At 40.9% G+C, this 18,053-nt stretch overlaps 1 long non-coding RNA gene across 1 annotated transcript; it reads left to right on the top strand.

Annotated features, from left to right (window-relative positions):
- Nucleotides 1–11,901: 11,901 nt before the first annotated feature.
- On the top strand, nucleotides 11,902–14,101 carry LOC124115779. The gene is made up of 2 exons (XR_006858024.2): nucleotides 11,902–11,948; nucleotides 13,724–14,101. It is a non-coding gene; the product is annotated as an uncharacterized LOC124115779 (long non-coding RNA).
- The last annotated feature ends 3,952 nt before the right edge of the window (nucleotides 14,102–18,053 follow it).

Genomic DNA, 18,053 nt, shown 5'->3' with positions numbered 1-18,053 from the left:
ATTCTCACTCATTTAATTGTACAAGTGCGTTTATCTTAAATATATGGCATTTTTTCTGATTTGAAAGGCCGACCAAAGCGTTGGTTTCAAAGGAAATATTTTTGTTTGTTATTGCCGCAACAATACTACAGTTCCTGTCCATAAACAATTGTCATGTTAGGGATGATGTAAATAGAGCTAAAATACTTTAGGCCAAATCACATTTGGGAGGAATCTGCAATAGGCTATGCTAAATGTAGGGTCATGGTACGTTTGCAGACCTGTCTCAATCTGACTTTATTGCTAAGTTACATTAAATATAACGTAAAATGTAAAATGAAGTAATTCATAAGCATCTTACCAGCTAACGTAGTCAAATATATTTTATTTTTATGTGTCTAACTACTAACAGCTTTGCATCATGTAGTCTTCGGTTTTCTTGCCGATGTAGAAAGTACGGTCGACTCAATTGCAGGCCTGGGCAATCTAACACAGTCATAAAGATATCAATAACGACCTCTGTGGGGATACGGGGTTATATAAGTGTAGGTTTCAAATTCTAGTAGTTCATGCTTCTGATAATCACACCCTGGCTTGGCTGATTGTGTGTCATTGAAACCCGTGTGTCGGGTTTATGGTCACGCCTTCCGCTGATTTGCCTAGTCAGACGTAGCTATTAACAGTGAGTGAGTGAGTATGGTTTTACGCTGCTTTTAGCAATATTCCAGCAATATCACGGCGGGGAACACCAGAAATGGGCTTTACGCATTGTTCCCATGTCGGGAATCGAACCCTAGTCTTCGGCGTGACGAGCGAACGCTTTAACCACTAGGCTACCCGACAGCCCGTAAGTATTAACAGACCGTTGTGACAATGCTGTTTACGGCGTTAAACAACATCCATTTATTACGTCAGATTCAGGGGTCCGTAATGAATAGCATTCAATTCAACAATGACGTCATATAGAATTTTCTTACAGCGACCCTTCGTCTCAAACCTTATAAAGTTTTAATACAACTTCTTACAGGTATAAAGAAAAGAAGATTTAACCGTCTCTTTGTCCTCAGGACATGACACTTTCATGTTGATTGATTGGAAATTGCTGTTTCGTTTTGATAAAAATAAAACATATGGTTGAACTTTCCGTTTGCTGTCATTAATGTTCGTACGATTGACAACGGATTATAAAGAACTTTTTATAGACTGAAGTGTCACAGTGTATCAGGTACACGGCTCTCCCTGTTGTTCGGATGCATGGATTGTGTTAGAGTGGGTCATTATATTCACGTCTATTGTTGCTTTGCATGCATTGGCGATACCACCCATCCAGCCGCTCAACACACACTGAAACAAACAGTATACAGCAGGTGGCAAAACAATTTAACTGGGGTTGATTGACCGAGACAAAATATTGACCGTAGAATCAAAAATATATAATGTGATTACAATGTTATTGCTCATTCCAATATATGAAAAATAACATCTTTAACGAATTGGAAACATATTTGTATATCATTTTTGGTTTTAGGCATTTGTACCTTTCAGTTTATGCCAATTTCGTATTTGTTTACTCAGGAGAAATGTCACGTTTTTCACGTTTACAATCATTTTGCGAGTTTAGAGTTGCCAGGAACATGGTTTTTTGGTGTTGAACTTTTTCTCGTTGGTCTGATTTGGGTTGTTGATTTGCTTATTGGTGCTTTTGCCATTTTGCGGTGGGTATCTGGGATGTTGTTGCCCTTGTGGGTAGATAGGTTGTTGCTGCCCCTGTTGTGGGTAGATGGGTTGTTGTTGCCCTTGTGGGTAGATTGGTTGTTGCCGCCCTTGTTGTGGGTAGATAGGTTGTTGCTCCCCTTGTTGAGGGTAGACAGGTTGTTGCTTCCCTTGTTGCAGTGGGATAGGTGGTTGCATCCCTTGTTGAGGATAGACAGGTTGTTGCCCTTGTTGAGGGTAGATAGGTTGTTGCTGCCCCTGTTGTGGGTAGATAGGTTGTTGCTGTCCTTGTTGTGGGTAGATTGGTTGTTGATGCTTCCCTTGTTGAGGGTAGACAGGTTGTTGCTGCCCTTGTTGTGGGTAGATAGGTTGTTGCTGCCCCTGTTGTGGGTAGATAGGTTGTTACTGTCATTGTTGTGGGTAGATTGGTTGTTGATGCTTCCCTTGTTGAGGGTAGACAGGTTGTTGCTGCCCTTGTTGAGGGTAGATAGGTTGTTGCTGCCCCTGTTGTGGGTAGATAGGTTGTTGCTGTCCTTGTTGTGGGTAGATTGGTTGTTGATGCTTCCCTTGTTGAGGGTAGATAGGTTGTTGTTGCCCTTGTTGAGGGTAGATGGGTTGTTGTTGCCCGTGTTGTGGGTAGATAGGTTGTTGTTGCCCTTGTGGGTACATTGTTTGTTGCTGTCCTTGTTGTGGGCAGATTGGTTGTTACTGTCCTTTCTGTGGGTAGATTGGTTGTTGCTGCCCCTGTTGTGGGTAGATTGGTTGTTGCTGCCCCTGCTGTGGGTAGATAGGTTGTTGATGCTTCCCTTGTTGAGGGTAGATAGGTTGTTGCTGCCCTGTTTGAGGGTAGTGGCCTTTATGTTTACCTTGTGGTGGGTAGTGGTGGTCGAGATATATCCGTGACCGGGAGAAGGGTTGGTGTAGCCTGTAGGGCCGGTAGTTTGCTGTAGGGAGGAAGGGTTGGCGAAAAAAGCCGCTTTGACCAGACACAATAACCGCCAGAACCCCCAGGCAGAGACCAACTATCAGTGACGTCATGTTGGTATATCTGTTTTCAAAGTAAACAAGGACAAATATAAAACTATTTCATTAGCTGTGCATGATATGTTATACATGTACAGAGGGCTACAAAACTAGTCAGCTCTAAATTACTCATGAGCAAAACATTTCTCCTTGGTATTTGGCATCACATTAGATTAGAACCATACACTGGATTTGTCACCCGATAATGAAATTTTTAGCACCTAATCCATAATGAGCTAAACCAGAACAAGAATCAACAAACCGGAATTGAGGAGGTCGATCCATATTTAAGCTAAACTAGTTCTCCTTGGTATTTGACATCACATTAGATCAGATCCATACACTGGATTTGTCACCCGTAGAATAGGTCTTCAGCAACTCATGCTTGCCGTAAAAGGCGACTATTCTTGTCGCAAGAGGCGACTAAGAGGATAGGGTGGTCAGACTCTAGATCTCTGACTTGGTTGATGCATGTCATCGTATCCCAATTGCGCGGATCGATGCTTATGATGTCAATAACTGGATTGAACGGGGTCTTGCACAACAAAGCAATCACGCACAATTCCCTTTGTAATTTGAGAAGTTTTGCTGCAAGACACACCGAAACAATGCCGTGTGACGTCAGCCTAGCAAACAGGTTTGCTGGGGTCATCGAGTGTGCATAAGCTCCTCTCAGGAATCTATAATCTCAACGCGTAATGTCGTTGAATTAGCCAAGGGATGTTGAAAGTTTTCAATATTCAAACCTGTTCCCGCAGTACATACGTACATGTAAGCATGCACTTTGGTATTAAACACCAGTGTAGTACCAGCTCATTGTTATTAAACGGTTGATAACTTCACAGGCGAGTAATGTATATTATTAATTTTTTTAGCTTCAAAACTGTCGAAAATGCAGCAAAACCCGATAAAACAGGCCTTTGTTTATGTGAAGGTCAAAGGTAATAGTTGGGCCAAACATGACAGTATGCACCGAAAACGTATTACATATTAGAAAGACACGCGAACTTAAATGTATATCAGACCTTTTCCCATTGGCGTTCTATGTGGTTGAAATATTGTCATTCCTCTTACATGCATATTTTTCGACCCCTGGGATTAGGTCACCAATGGATACATAACAACTTTAGCAGTATACGACACTTGCAAGTATTAACTGAGTCTAGAGTCAAAGAAGGTGAGGTGAGGTAAAATTGGGTTTAACGTCGCGTCCACGATTATTGTACTTATATAGCGACGTGCATGCAGGTGCATGTGTGGCTGCTTGGACTCGTCCGGAATGATGCCGATTTATAGTGCTAGCCCACTGAGATACCATGCCGCAGCTTAACATGAATACCCCACTCAGACACAGTATACTGACTCCGAGCTGACCAGTCCTTGTTTTAGCCCCTTAATGCTTAGCGCCAGACAGGGTAACAACAAGTACGATCTTTTAACGTCTTTTGGTATGATGCGACCGGGGATCGAACCCCGGACTTTCCGCTCTCCGGGCGGACGCTCTACCACTAGACCACGGAGGCGGTCAGAGGTCAAAGAAACATATCAGTCAACAAAGGCTTTCATTTAATGACTTCGTTCAAACTAAATTAGAATTAGGAAACTAACTCCTTCACAAGAAAATATATACTGAACCAAATTAAAAACTTCACAATCCTAAAATTTTAACATTTTGACCAGTTATCATTGTGGGCCCTTATTGTGTATTTAAACAGTAATGGCCACGTATTGTCTTCATATAACATCCGTTTTTGTGCAGGTCAATCGATCAAAATCATGTGCACAGCGCGCATTATAGTGGCAAAAGTGTTTTTTCACGTGCAACTGGTCACGTGGCCATAATACCGCACGTGTTTTCAGCCATACTTGTTAGCAGTCATTAACAAAAAAAGAAAAACACAAGAAAACAAAAGTCTTTACGGCTGTTACCACCGCTGATCGTCCTCGGCCAGGTCGACCACGTGTGACGTCACATGCAGAGGATCGTCAGATTGTCTTACGTCACCTCCGTAACCGATTTTTGACGGCTACATCAACCAGAAATGAACTGTTTAGGGGTAGACTGAGTGCGCAAACTGTTCGAAACCGTCTGAGAACTGCTCACTTTCAAGCACGACGGCCATACTGCGGACCGATTCTGACTCAATTACACAGGCGTCAACGTCAATTGTGGGCACAGCGACACTTACGATGGACTCAGAGGAATTGGAATCAAGTTGTCTTCAGTGATTAATCCCGATTTAATCTTCGATTTGCTGATGGTAGGGCGAGGGTGTGGAGGCGCCGTCATGAACGTTACGCCAAGTGTTGCGTACAGGAAGTTGACAGATTTCGAGGCGGAAGTGTCATGGTGTGGGGTGCTTTCTGTGGCAATGCACGTTCCAGGCTTCTTGTCATCCGTGGCAACCTTAACGCTGCTGCTTACCGCGACCAGGTACTGGCAAAAGAACTTCTGCCTTTTATGGCAGCATATGGACCAGGTTTGATCTTCCAACACGACAATACCAGACCCAACACAGCAATTTTGACAAGGAATTTCCTTCAGAATGCGAGAGTCAACGTCATGGACTAGCCGTCAAGGTCTCCCGACCTCAATCCAATCGAACACGTCTGGAATGCTCTTTGCAGAAGTCTGCGCACTCTCCAGAACCAACCACAGAATTTGCAAGATCTTGGCACCATTTTGCAGCAACAATGGCGTCGTCTTCCAATCATGTGTTCACAAGTATCACAAGGTCCATGCAGGGGCGTTGTATGGCAGTTGTCAACGCACATGGTGGCCATACAGGCTACTGAACTTGTGTGCCATCAGAATCTCGTGCTTGGGACTTATGATTTAAACTGTTGATGTTATTACCGAATACCGTCGGTGCTTGGAACAAATTATGGTTACCACCGTTAATTAAAATCCTTCTTTGGACATTTATGATTAAAAATTACCTTCTCTGATACATTTGTCTGTTGATTATCATATATGGGATTACTATTAAAAATGTGAAGTTTTTAATTTGACTCAGTATATGTTGAAAACCTGGAGCTCAAATTTCCTTTTGAAAAGGGAAGATTGAAACATTTAACAAAATATTTACCTCGAATAATAGAATCGAAAGTTGTACAAATGAAACTTACTAGTGAAGAACTAAACATTATATATCTCTTAAATATTGTCCAAACTATGCCAGCATGTGATTGTCTTTAACATTGTCTGTAAATGAGTATGGTTTTACGCTGCTTTTAGCAATATTCCAGCAATATCGCGGCGGGGAACACTAGAAATGGACTTCACATATTGTACCCATGTCGGGAATCGAACCCGGTCTTCGGCCTGACGAGCGAACGCTTTAACCACTAAGCTTACCGACCGCCCCTGTCTGTAAATGAGTGAGTGAGTGAGTATGGTTTTACACCGCTTTTAGCGACGTATTTTTTAGACCAATATTCCAGCAATATCACGCCCGGGGACACCAGAAATGGGCTTCACACATTGTACCCATGTCGGATATCGAACCCGGGTCTTCGGCATGGTCTGTAAATGAACGCATGTTGACGTATATGTATGGACTTCTATGTGCCTTTATATGTTTCAACATTCTTTCAAACAATAATTGCATATGCATTGTTTATCCTTATCCATTAGAACGATACAGGAACAGCAGTACTCTACGTCCATACACGCCTCCATACAGCCGTTAACCATAGGACGACATGTAAGATATATGATACTTTCTATGCCTATCTTAAAGGACGATCAAACTCACCGACCCGCAACGATATATTCAAGGTAAAAGGTTTTGTTCGTTTTCCCTTCTAAATAAAATTTAATTATACCTCGAGGTCTTCAGTTATATGTGTAAGCATAAGAGAGAAACACATCATTTTTAATCGCCCACTCAGATTTCATTACTTGTGCCAAGGTTTTGTAGCCCAAAGTAGACAGTGAGTTTCAAATTAAAATCAATCAGTTGCTGGCGAACCAATCAGTCACCGCCAACAATATACTTCATGTTTGTGAAGATGAACATTGGGCTAATATACTTCGGACCAACTCCCATTGGTGAGGGCACTTGATCCAATAAGACAACGGAGAAACGTTTTTAGCTGAAAGGTGAAACGGAAATAGATATAGAAGTTGAAGTTGTCAGTGACATGGCAGGAAAATAAATATAGGTATATAGAGTAAATGATCGGATCAACATGAGAACCTGAATATTGTCCATATTCTTATAACAGATAAGGAATCCTTCAATTCAAATGGGCTTATGGCAGTACACAACATGTACATGTAGCTATCACGAGAGGAACATATTGTCACAGAGTGACTTAATGGCACTCTGGACAACGCATTATATTTAAAGAATTATAGCTTCTGAACTACTTCCCTTTGTACAGTGTTGAGTACATATCGTTTAGGAATCCATGCGTAACAGCGTTCAGTTGTACCATTGTCTAACACAGCATTTCACATGATGACATTTACAGCCTAAGTCCATTTTGAGGCGCCGCGATTCCCTGTGCAGGGTTGCGTCCCTTTGGCACGCAAGAAACCTATGATTGTGGGTTCGAATCCCGATTCGCCCCAATTATGTCTCTAGGTTTGTCAGCATCATACCCGACCTCGTGGGTTTAACCGAAGTGGTAAACGTCTGTCACCTGCATCACTTCGGGCTTTCCTCCCACATTAAGCCGATACGCCGCGATATAACTGGAATACTGTTAAAAGCGGCGTTAAACCCAACTCGCTCACTCACTCACTCACTCATTCTCAACAACAGAGAAGTCATCTGTGATTATATGACCTACAGGTTGGTGGCAATATGGTGAATCCTGGCAGCTACAAGTAGTGAAATTGACATTATGAGCTGACAAGTCCACGTTCTGCAACACTTTCCTATAATTGAACAAACTGGATAAAATCGTGTTCGTATAGGAAAATGAAATTTCTGGTGGTTCCAAAATTTGAAATATTGTGGCACATTTTGGAAAACCGATTTTTGTCTGAGAATGTTACTTACGTTAAAGGCATCAAGACTATTGACATCAATACATGGAAATAATTACCCCTTGTGATGGGAAAATCAATGCAGTCAAGCAGGACATGCTTGACCGTGATTCTCTCTTCACAAGGGATACACAATTGAGGATCCTCTCTTTTTAATAAATATTCTTGTGTATTCCTGCTATGGCGAATACCATGAATACGACATCGTCGCATTATGACCTCTTCAAATTCTGGACTTACAACCAAAATATGTATAACCGATAGTTTGTTTAATTTCTTGTAACTTATTGATACCCACCTGGGTATCCAACTTCATTTGCATTAGATCTCGGATGTAACATCTAATATCTGGCTTAAAATCACTCTATGGGGTCAGAAGTGGTGCCACAGATTTGTTGAATGCTGCCTCTGCAGCAGCATCGGCCATTGTATTACCAAAGATACCAACATAGCTCGGTAACAAACAAAATACGATGTCGACTTGACCAGTGGCCAGATCATTATGTAGTTCAACGATTTGGAGTATAAGTGGATGTTTACATGGCATATTTCAAGCCTTCTAGAAAGAGAATCTGCAGAAATTATGAATTGCCGATATTTAGATTGGTTATTCTTTAAGATATTGTTCTGGATCCAATGATCCAATGACTAGCAACTGCGTCATCATCCTTGAATCCATCTGTTAAAATAGATTTGTAAGTATCATATGTGTTTCTTAATTCATTATAGCCTTGTTGAGAAAGAAGTTGATTTGTCACAGATTTCTGACGTTTAGTTAAAGTTAGGTCTACCTCGGGCTTTACTGACTGCCAAGGAGGAGAAGCAAGTAGCTGGGTTGGGGGCTACAGTTTCAAGATTTATTTTTGCAGCAGCAATATATAGTTGAATTCTTATTCCGAAAGGTAAGACAAGAGATGATTACTTTTCGTAAAGGTCCCCCATAAAGGGAGTTAATGACACTGTCAAACGCTGGGTCAGATTGGTTGGAATTTAATTTAGTTTGATATGTAAGGATAATTTTAGACGACGTTGTTTCAATGAAGACTCGTTGTCCTCCACATAAAGAGATGTTCGAAAGACTATAAGGCAAAGCCTCAGGACGTGGTGGTGAATAAAATCGAGTTTTTTTCAAATTACTCTTACAGGCTCCGCCATAGACGGTCGAGCCGTAATCCAGTTCAGAGCGGATGAGTGATCTGTATAGTTGGAGAAGGGTTTTCTGATCCCCTCCCCACTTGGAATTCGAAACTTCTTTCAATAAATCGAGTGCCTTCAGTCATTTAGTCTTTACACAGTTTATATGCGGTAAAAAGGGCAAGTGATGGTAAAAAATCATACCAAGGAACTTAGCCTCTTTTACAACTTTAAAAGGAGCTCCATCCAAAATCAAATCAAGGTCGTTATGAGGTGTATAATTTCTACAAAAATGAATGCAGTTGGTCTTGGCTTTTGAAAACTTAAAACCTTTTTCAAGGGACAATTTATGAATTTTATTTAAACATAATCGCAGTTGCCTTTCATACTTTTTCTTGCCTTCCTAGCTTGTTTGCAATCAATGTTGAATCAAGGTTTACGGATGTGAGGATTTCCAGAGGAATACAGGTCAGTTCATCAGAGAATATTTATATTGGATCAGAAACGTCAGTAAAAAGGGCAGGTGCTAATTTGTTTGAAGACAGTATTTAAAAAAATGGCTAGATAACTTTGGAAAAGTTCCATCTTGTGGAAGGAGGTAACAGGTTTTAATATCGTGGACCGACCATTCAAATTCGTTAAGAAGATCAGAGTCTGTAAGAGAAGAGATCATCAAGAGATGAGTAGGTACCTGGATGTGAATGGGTTTTAGAAGTATCATTAAAAATACATAAATGGTTGTTAGAAATGAAATCCTCTAATAGCTTCACTTTACTGTTTGTATTGGCACTACCCCAAAATGGATGATGCCCATTTAAGTCCCAAATAATGATACAGGGCTTGGGGTAGATACAAGCCGGTCATACAACGCCTGAAGTTCAGTTTGATGGAGATTAGAAGATGGAGGAACATAGAGTGAGCACAAAGTAAAGACAATGTGCAGTGTTACACGAACAGCAACAGCTGTTTTAGGTGAAACGCTTTGGTCTTTTAGTTCAGCAACAATTTCTTCTTCGCTCATGTCAGCGACACAACGAGCATAATCCTTAATAATACCCTGACAGGAGTCCATTAGTGCCCTGTGCACAGAGAGGACAACCGTGATGCTAACAAACTGCTGTAATCGCAGCAGGTCGACAGATTGCTGTCTGTGTGCACATTCAACCAGGAGTGAACCGCTACGAAGGCATGTAACATTTTTTACTACTCCACAGGCACCTTCAAAGCACTTGGAGATGGCAAATGGGTTTAGTTTTAATGAATTGCCATCAGCAGATGCAATGACGATAAACCGAGGTCAAGATACAGTATCTGAAGCAGCAGCTACATCGTCGGACGAAATGCAGTAAAAATGTGTGCACGTTTGTTAATCTTTGATGAACAAGATTGTGTGTAGAGACATGGTGTAATAATATAATTCAATACACCTATTCCCCACTCGCCCTTGAGTGTCAACAAGGACGATGTTGCAGCGTAGGCCAGGACATTTGGCAAAATTTACAACATCAAAATCAATGTTTCATAGCGAAAAGGCATTGCTTTGATGGAAATGTTTTGAAACCGCCTTTGTGAAGTAAGGGTCGAAGTGGTGTGTTGGGAAAAAGGAACACCTGTTCCTGGCTCCAGGGCCCTCAACCACCAGAATCCCGTCCTCCATGGTCACAGAGGCGCAATCCACGGCAAACAGGTGCTGAGGACACATTCCTATCAACCCCGGGTGCCCACAGGGGCGACGCAATTGGGATGCAATGACCCGATCTCGTTTGTCACCGCTTACGACAAGCCAAGTCGCCACTTGCAACAAGCAAGGGTTGCTGAAGACCTATTCTAACCCGGATCTTCACAGTTGCGTATCGTCCCTACGGTCCTTAGTACGGTAGCTTAACCTTGGTTGCTGGCGATCAATAGCCCGTTTTTATAATGTATTGTTGAATGATCGTTTATAACATACTCTCAGACTAGTATTAAATACAATCTGTGATAGTTTAGTTATTTGTACTGTCCTTCGGTGACAGGTTTTTATACAGTTTAAATATATTTGTTATGAATGTATAATTTTGTCTCATCATGATATGGTTGATATATTTCCGATGTGACGTTAAATTTTAGCTCACTCACTAACATAACTAGAATCAGTTTCAGTTTCAGGCTTTTGTCTTCTCCTTGGCAACTTGTCATACCAGAGGTAGCCTTCACTCTTTCACACCTCTCATAACACTTCCTACGGAAACAATCAAATTAGTCTTCCAACAAGAATGCATCCAATTACGATCCAAAATGATTCTCACCGCTCAATTTTTACTGATGGGTCCAAGGATGGTGGAAAAACAGCTTGAGCCACTGTCGTTGAATGACAAATTATACGGGTATCTTCTAGATAACCAGATAATAGTTCCATATTCACCGCATAAACAAACAGCATCGAAATGTATTCAACAACAAAATAAACGTAAAATGTTTTAACATATTCTCCGATTCATTGTCATGTCTATAGGCACTAAAAATGTCAACTTTACCACTGATTCTTGGTATTATGAAATTATATAATACTCTTGAAACTGGCCAAATCGACGTCATCTTTAGTTGGTTACCCAGCCATGTTGGAATCGTTGGTAACACAATGGTTGATGCTACAGCTAAAGCAGCTCTCAACCAATCTGTGACACCACTTCTTATTCAATACAGTGACTATTGGCCTCTTACCAGATGTTACAACAAAGATCTTATGCAAAAGAAGTGGGACACCCAAGTAAGTACAAATAATCTTCATGAAACCACACCAGCTATTGGTTACACCTGCATGTACTTTGGTTGTCAGTCCAGATTTGAAGAGGTCATACATGTTATACTGCGACGATACTCACTCACCTAAAATAGATGCGCATGAAAACTAAATCTTCAATGTTGAAAAGACAATATTCATAAATCTTTGAAACAAATAAAGTAATGGCACATCTCTGCAGGGCGCCTAATTTCTAAATGATTGAGCATTTAATAAACCTGTCAAATGTTTTAAAAACGAGACCACAAGATCGAACCTGAGCGTATATAAAACGAAATCAAGTTGTCATTCGTTACTTCGTTACATCGTTGCAGATTGGTAAGTATGGTTGGCTTTCAATCCATTTTAGCATTGAAGTGGAACTTACAGCAAACATTCACATGTTACTCTGACAGAGACTGAGTATCTCACAGAGAAATAGAGCATTGACATGACTGTTCCACCACCCATATCGTGGAGATATATAATATGTTCCCATATTCACGTGAATGATTGGCATGTAGCATTTATTCATTGTGCGATTCTAAATAAAATGTCAAAATAACATGAGAGATTTATTGGTGCGATCAAGGTCCTGGGAGATGTGCCACGGAAATGTGACGTAAAGCCGGTTTTCCTGTCAGCTGAAGCTGTAGATACACATAGATGCACCGATTATACCACCGGCTCTTTTTTCAAGTAATATCAATAAAATAGCACCTGCTCGTTAAAATTCTTTTTTCGAAAAGGCCCAGGGCTTATTTGGAAGCTTCCCCTTTTTATCTGAATAGGGCAGGCCATTCGTACAAGGTATTAATTTAAGGAAGATCACTCCAAAATTGAAATCCGAAGTCCATGGGCCGAAATACGGAAATATTATCTGTATCTTCCGTTTTTAGGCCTATGCGCGGAGTTCTGCGTGGACCTGAATGTTATATTTGGTATAGTGTATTTGAAAGAATCACTGTAAATCAGGTGTTCAACGTAAACGAATAGGGTATGCATGTCCTGCTCTACCGATTCTGATCACAGATTGTGTTGAAACTGAAAACGAGATGTTAATTTTGAATTACATCGGCTGCGTACAAGTGCAGATATTCCGCTTCTTACAGTGAGTGAGTTAGTGAGTATGGTTTGACGCCACTTTCAGCAATATTCCAGCAATATCACGGCGGGGGACACCAGAAATGGGCTTCACATATTGTACCCATGTCGGAAATCGAACCCGGGTCATCGGCGTAACGAGCGAACGCTTTAACCACTAGGCTACCCGAGAAACTTTGTATGTGCATGGGGCGAGCAGGGTTGGGGTGGCTTGGGGTGGGTACGAGGGACAATATTACATTACATATAATACATGATCAGCTGATGTGCTGTTTGATATCTGAATGAAAACACAGTGATGATTTATCCTATGTACACTGCTAAATAGACAATATGTGAAATATGTCATGAACATGTAATACGAATGACAAAGTACAGTATACGATTTCACCTACTAACTTCGATATCAGTGTGCAATGAACATGGAAAGGCTTCACATCTGAAGCATTGTTCACATGACCCATGTTTCATGATGACGCACACAGTTTACCTTTGCTGTTTTCACATTTTTTGAATTCAGTTTAACCCTGTCAAGAATAGTGCATATTGAATCATCTCTATGTGATTAATTGTAATTCTGATGCGTCTCCCAGATGCCGTACAGTCGCGGATTGTTCGTAAACTCAAATTCTCCGTTGCTTGTCTGCGTAGTATTTGCAATTTTACTGCTTACCAAGGAATAAAGCTCTGACCCATTTTCTGTCTGAGCGTGTCCGTTGGGGCTAGCTAATGGCATAGCCAAGTGTTCTCGAAATCATCATATTTAATCATAAAGGTAAGAAATCCGAGGAAAATCCTGGTGGGGGCCCCTAAAAATAATTAGCAGGGATGAATGCATTATTCATACTGTTTGGGGGCTGGGGCGGGGGTTGCTGGGGGAGATAATGGACTTGTGTCTGGAAAGATCAGTAACGGCCCATTAAATACAATGTATGTTACAAATGAATGTTGCTGAATTTGAACTAACTGAAGGTATCATCTAAAATTGTATCCTTTTCCTTTGACAACAGAGATATCAACCATGAAAACCTTGGCTGTTGCTCTTTGTTTGGTTCTGGTGGTGGCAATGGCCTCAGCCACATACCCAGCCTACCCAATTGGAGGAGGATACAGAGGAGGATACGGGGGAGGATACAGGCAAGGATACGGACCAGGAAATGATGTATTTAACAACCAAAACTTCAGACAGTATGCCACCATCAATCAACAACAGTTCAACAAGCAATACGCTGACCAAGATATCTATAATCGTGGCCGTCCCTACTATGGCGGAAAGGGCTATGGTGGATATTAAGATGGTTCATGCACATTGTCCGGATCATAAGGCAGGACTCCAACTCTTTCACATACGACTTGTTTGACGTGAATTAATAAATCTTTGCATGATTTTTTATTGTATCCGTTGTTATCCTTGAACACATATCTTTCTTTGATTTATGATCAGCTGGTTTGATAAGTCATTTAATGGTAATTGTCAACGAAATCATCATTCAGATATCATTAACTAACATTTGAAAGCAACCCTTGGAATAGTGAAAGCTTAAAGAAGGGCTATCTTCATGAAAAACTATTACAAAACACACAACTGTATCGCTTTGTCAGAAATATTTACGCCATTTGAACCCCCTTTGAGGATACAGCCACTAACCATCTAAGTTACAGATTAAACACGACACTATAAAAAAATAACTATCTACACAATGCAAGTTTATCAATAAGTTATATTTCTTTAAAAAATCCTATAATTAAATGACAGCTAATACTTGAAATGATCCTTAAGATATGATCAATGGAAATATTTATCCCCGGTGATGGCAAAATTAATACAGTCAAGCAGGACAAGTGAGAAATAGAGATGTGAGAAATCGTGTTACATTATTTATATCGTCTCGATACGTATAAATGCTTCAGATAACAGACGCAAATTGCACTCATATTGGGCATGAGAACGCATTTTAGCGTGACAATGCATTAACTAATACGCTGGCCTACCACCACTCACGGTCCTTGAAAGCATTAATTGAATTTGCTGTTTAATATCCAAAGGAAAATACAACGATGATTTATCTGACCCTTGTGTGCAGGTTAAAAGGCAGTTTATGCAATATGTCATGTACATGTAATGTGCATGACATAGTACAATATACGATTTCGCCTACGACGTTCGAAAGCATTGTTCACATGACCCATGTTTCATGATGGCACACACAGTTACTTGGATGAACTGACGACAATCTATGTACATAACACATTTATTACAAATTACTACAGGACATTTAGCTCCCTTTTCGGTCGCCATTGTAATAACATGTGTGGTCACTCTAATTAGGACATATCTCCATATGTGTGGTTTATCCAAGATGCCGAATATTCGCGGATTGTTCGTAAACTCAAATTCTCCGGGGCTTGTCTGCGTAGTATTTGCAATTTTACTGCTAACCAAGGAATTATACTCTGACCCATTTTCTGTCTGAGCGTGTCCGTATGGGCTAGCGAATGTCATAGCCAAGTATTCTCGAAATGATCTTATTTAATCATATGGGTAAGAAATCCCAGGAAAATACTGGGGTGGCTGCAAATAATGAACAGTGATGTATACATCATTCATACTTTTGGAGTGGCGGGGGTGGGGGGCTGCTGGGTGAGATAATGGACTTATGTCTGGGAAGATCAGTAACGGCCCCTTAAATACAATGTATGTTGCAAATATGTCACGTATTGTATTTAAACTTAACTGAAGGTATCATCTAAAATTGTATCTTTTTCTTTGACAACAGAGATATCAACCATGAAAACCTTGGCTGTTGCTCTTTGTTTGGTTCTGGTGGTGGCAATGGCCTCAGCCACATACCCAGCCTACCCAACATACCCAATTGGCGGAGGATACGGAGGAGGATACGGGCAAGTATACGGACCAGGAAATGATGTATGGAACAACCAAAACTTCAAACAGTATGCCAACATCAACCAACAACAGTTCAACAAGCAATACGCTGACCAAGATATCTATAATCGTAGCCGTCCCTTCCCCATCCTTGGCGGCAAGGGCTGGAGTGGATAATAAGATGGTTCATGCACACTGTCCATAACGCAGGACTATAACCTTTGTTTATGTGACCTATTTGACATGAATACATAAATCATTGCAACACATGTTTATAAGTTATATCATCCTTAAACTATCAGTTATATTATGATTTATGTTCTGGTAGGTTATATCCCGGACATCCATAGTGGACAATGGTTTGACAAGGTTCCGTGACATAAATAATAACGAACTTATATCTCGGATTCCTCACTTACTAATATATAGTTCAAAATGCTTATTTGACTTGTATGATATAAATAAATAAATCAGTGCTGCGATTGTTTTAGAAGTTTCCAAGTTTGCATTATCAAAGTCTCCAGAATTTTAGTTCTGGCAGATCGTATCTTGGTAATGTCTAATGAAATATTCCAGTACATTGAGTCATTTCAGATCTTTGGGATATTCTCAAATAACATCCATCGCTGACACCTGGTCTTGGCTTTGTGAAACCTTAAAATTTGATTGTTTCTGCTCAGATGATGTAGCAGTCACACGATATAGTGTATACATAAGCGTTGTTGTTTCAACGGAGATGGTAAGGATCAATTGTCCGATAATAGCAATGTACCATTTAGACTGTGTTTGTTTCATGGACATATTTTACTCCTTAGTCTAGATTTGCACATTGTCCAAACGAAACCACATACTAATGTCTCCCTTCTATCATGGAAGCAAAACTTTTTGGTTGATGTGAGTATCCCTGTGATATCAACCATGAAATCCTTCGCTGTTGCAATTTGTTTGGTTCTGGTGGTTGCATTGGCCGCAACCACACACTATCAACCCACATATGCATACGGAAAGGGATATGGATACGGGGGGAATGACCTAGTATAGATAACTACCCAAACCTCAGACAGTATGCCACCATCAATCAACAACAGTTCAACAGGCAAGTTGTTGACCTAGATATCTATCCTTGCGGCGGCTTCCCCACCTATGGCGGCAAGGGCTGGACGACTAGATAATAAGATGGTTCATGCACATTGTCCATAACGAAGGACTATAAACTTTGCTAATGTGACCTGAATGACATGAACGAATAAATCATTGCCACACATATTTATGAAGTTGTATTATCTTTAAATTATCATTTATATTGTGATTTATTTATCCTGGAAATCGGATGGACAAGGTTCCTTGACATTAAATAATAAAGAACTTATATCTCGGATTCCTCACTAATATATAGAAGGTTACGGTAAATATCCTGTATTAGGAATAAGTGAGTGAATGAGTTAAGATTTATAGTCACATCGGCATTTTTCAGCCATATCTGACTAGTATTACTGTAATACTATACTCACACGCAAAAGAAACGCAAGTGGTTTTAAGCAAATAGGTAACAAACACGAAACCATACATTGATACGAGTTTAAACATGTAGTGAAGCCTGATGGTGTTATCAATGTTTTTGGTTGCATTTCGGAAGCCCCGAGTAAAAACGCAACATAAAATACGAATCGCCAAAACACACCATTTTAATGAATATGTTGGTATCATGTACCCATTTCTCGCGAAATCGAAAATGCACGAACTGTCACGAACTGTAGTGGGTATAAAACTTTGGCCGATTCTTGGACCTACCACTCCTTGGTCAACAATGCTACGCCTAACTCAAATTCAGAGAAACCAGGCTATCGGACGTTTGGGAGCTTGAGAGTCTGTCCAAGATGTTGCCCGTCATTTCAATGTTAACATAACCACAATTTACCGTCTCCTGCATCGATACAATGCTTCACAGACCACAGATGACCTTCCTCGGAGCGGTCGTCCTAAGGGTCACCACACCTCTACAAGATCGGCAGATTACCCGTCAACACCAGCGACATCCGTTCCTAACTGCAAGTGAAAGTGCTCGACAGACAATAGGAACACATAATCGACACATTAGTCTAGACACTGTGATCCGACGCCTCTGTTCCAACAACCTCAGATGTCGCCGACCAGCACATCGTCCTGTTCTCCAACCACGGCATCGACAAGCACGACTTCAGAGGGCACAGGGTCATCACAATTGGCGTCATCGTGAGTGGAGGCGTGTCATCTTCTCGGATGAAAGTCTCCCATGCAGACGAAAGAGTCAGAATTTGGCGGCGTCGAGGTGATCGTTTCGCTGACAGAAACGTTGTCGAAAGGGATTCATGGGGTGGACCTAGCGTCATGATATGGGCAGGGATTGGACTTAATGCGAGACTTGGTACCATGTGCTTTCTGAATGTTGGTCAAGGTCGGGGACACGGCGTCACTGC

The sequence above is a fragment of the Haliotis rufescens genome, unplaced genomic scaffold, assembly GCF_023055435.1.
Source record: "Haliotis rufescens isolate VD_foot unplaced genomic scaffold, xgHalRufe1.0.p SCAF_59, whole genome shotgun sequence".
NCBI lineage: Eukaryota > Metazoa > Mollusca > Gastropoda > Lepetellida > Haliotidae > Haliotis > Haliotis rufescens.
Note: the sequence above shows the minus strand (reverse complement) of the source record. Positions and strands in the feature narration are given on the sequence as shown.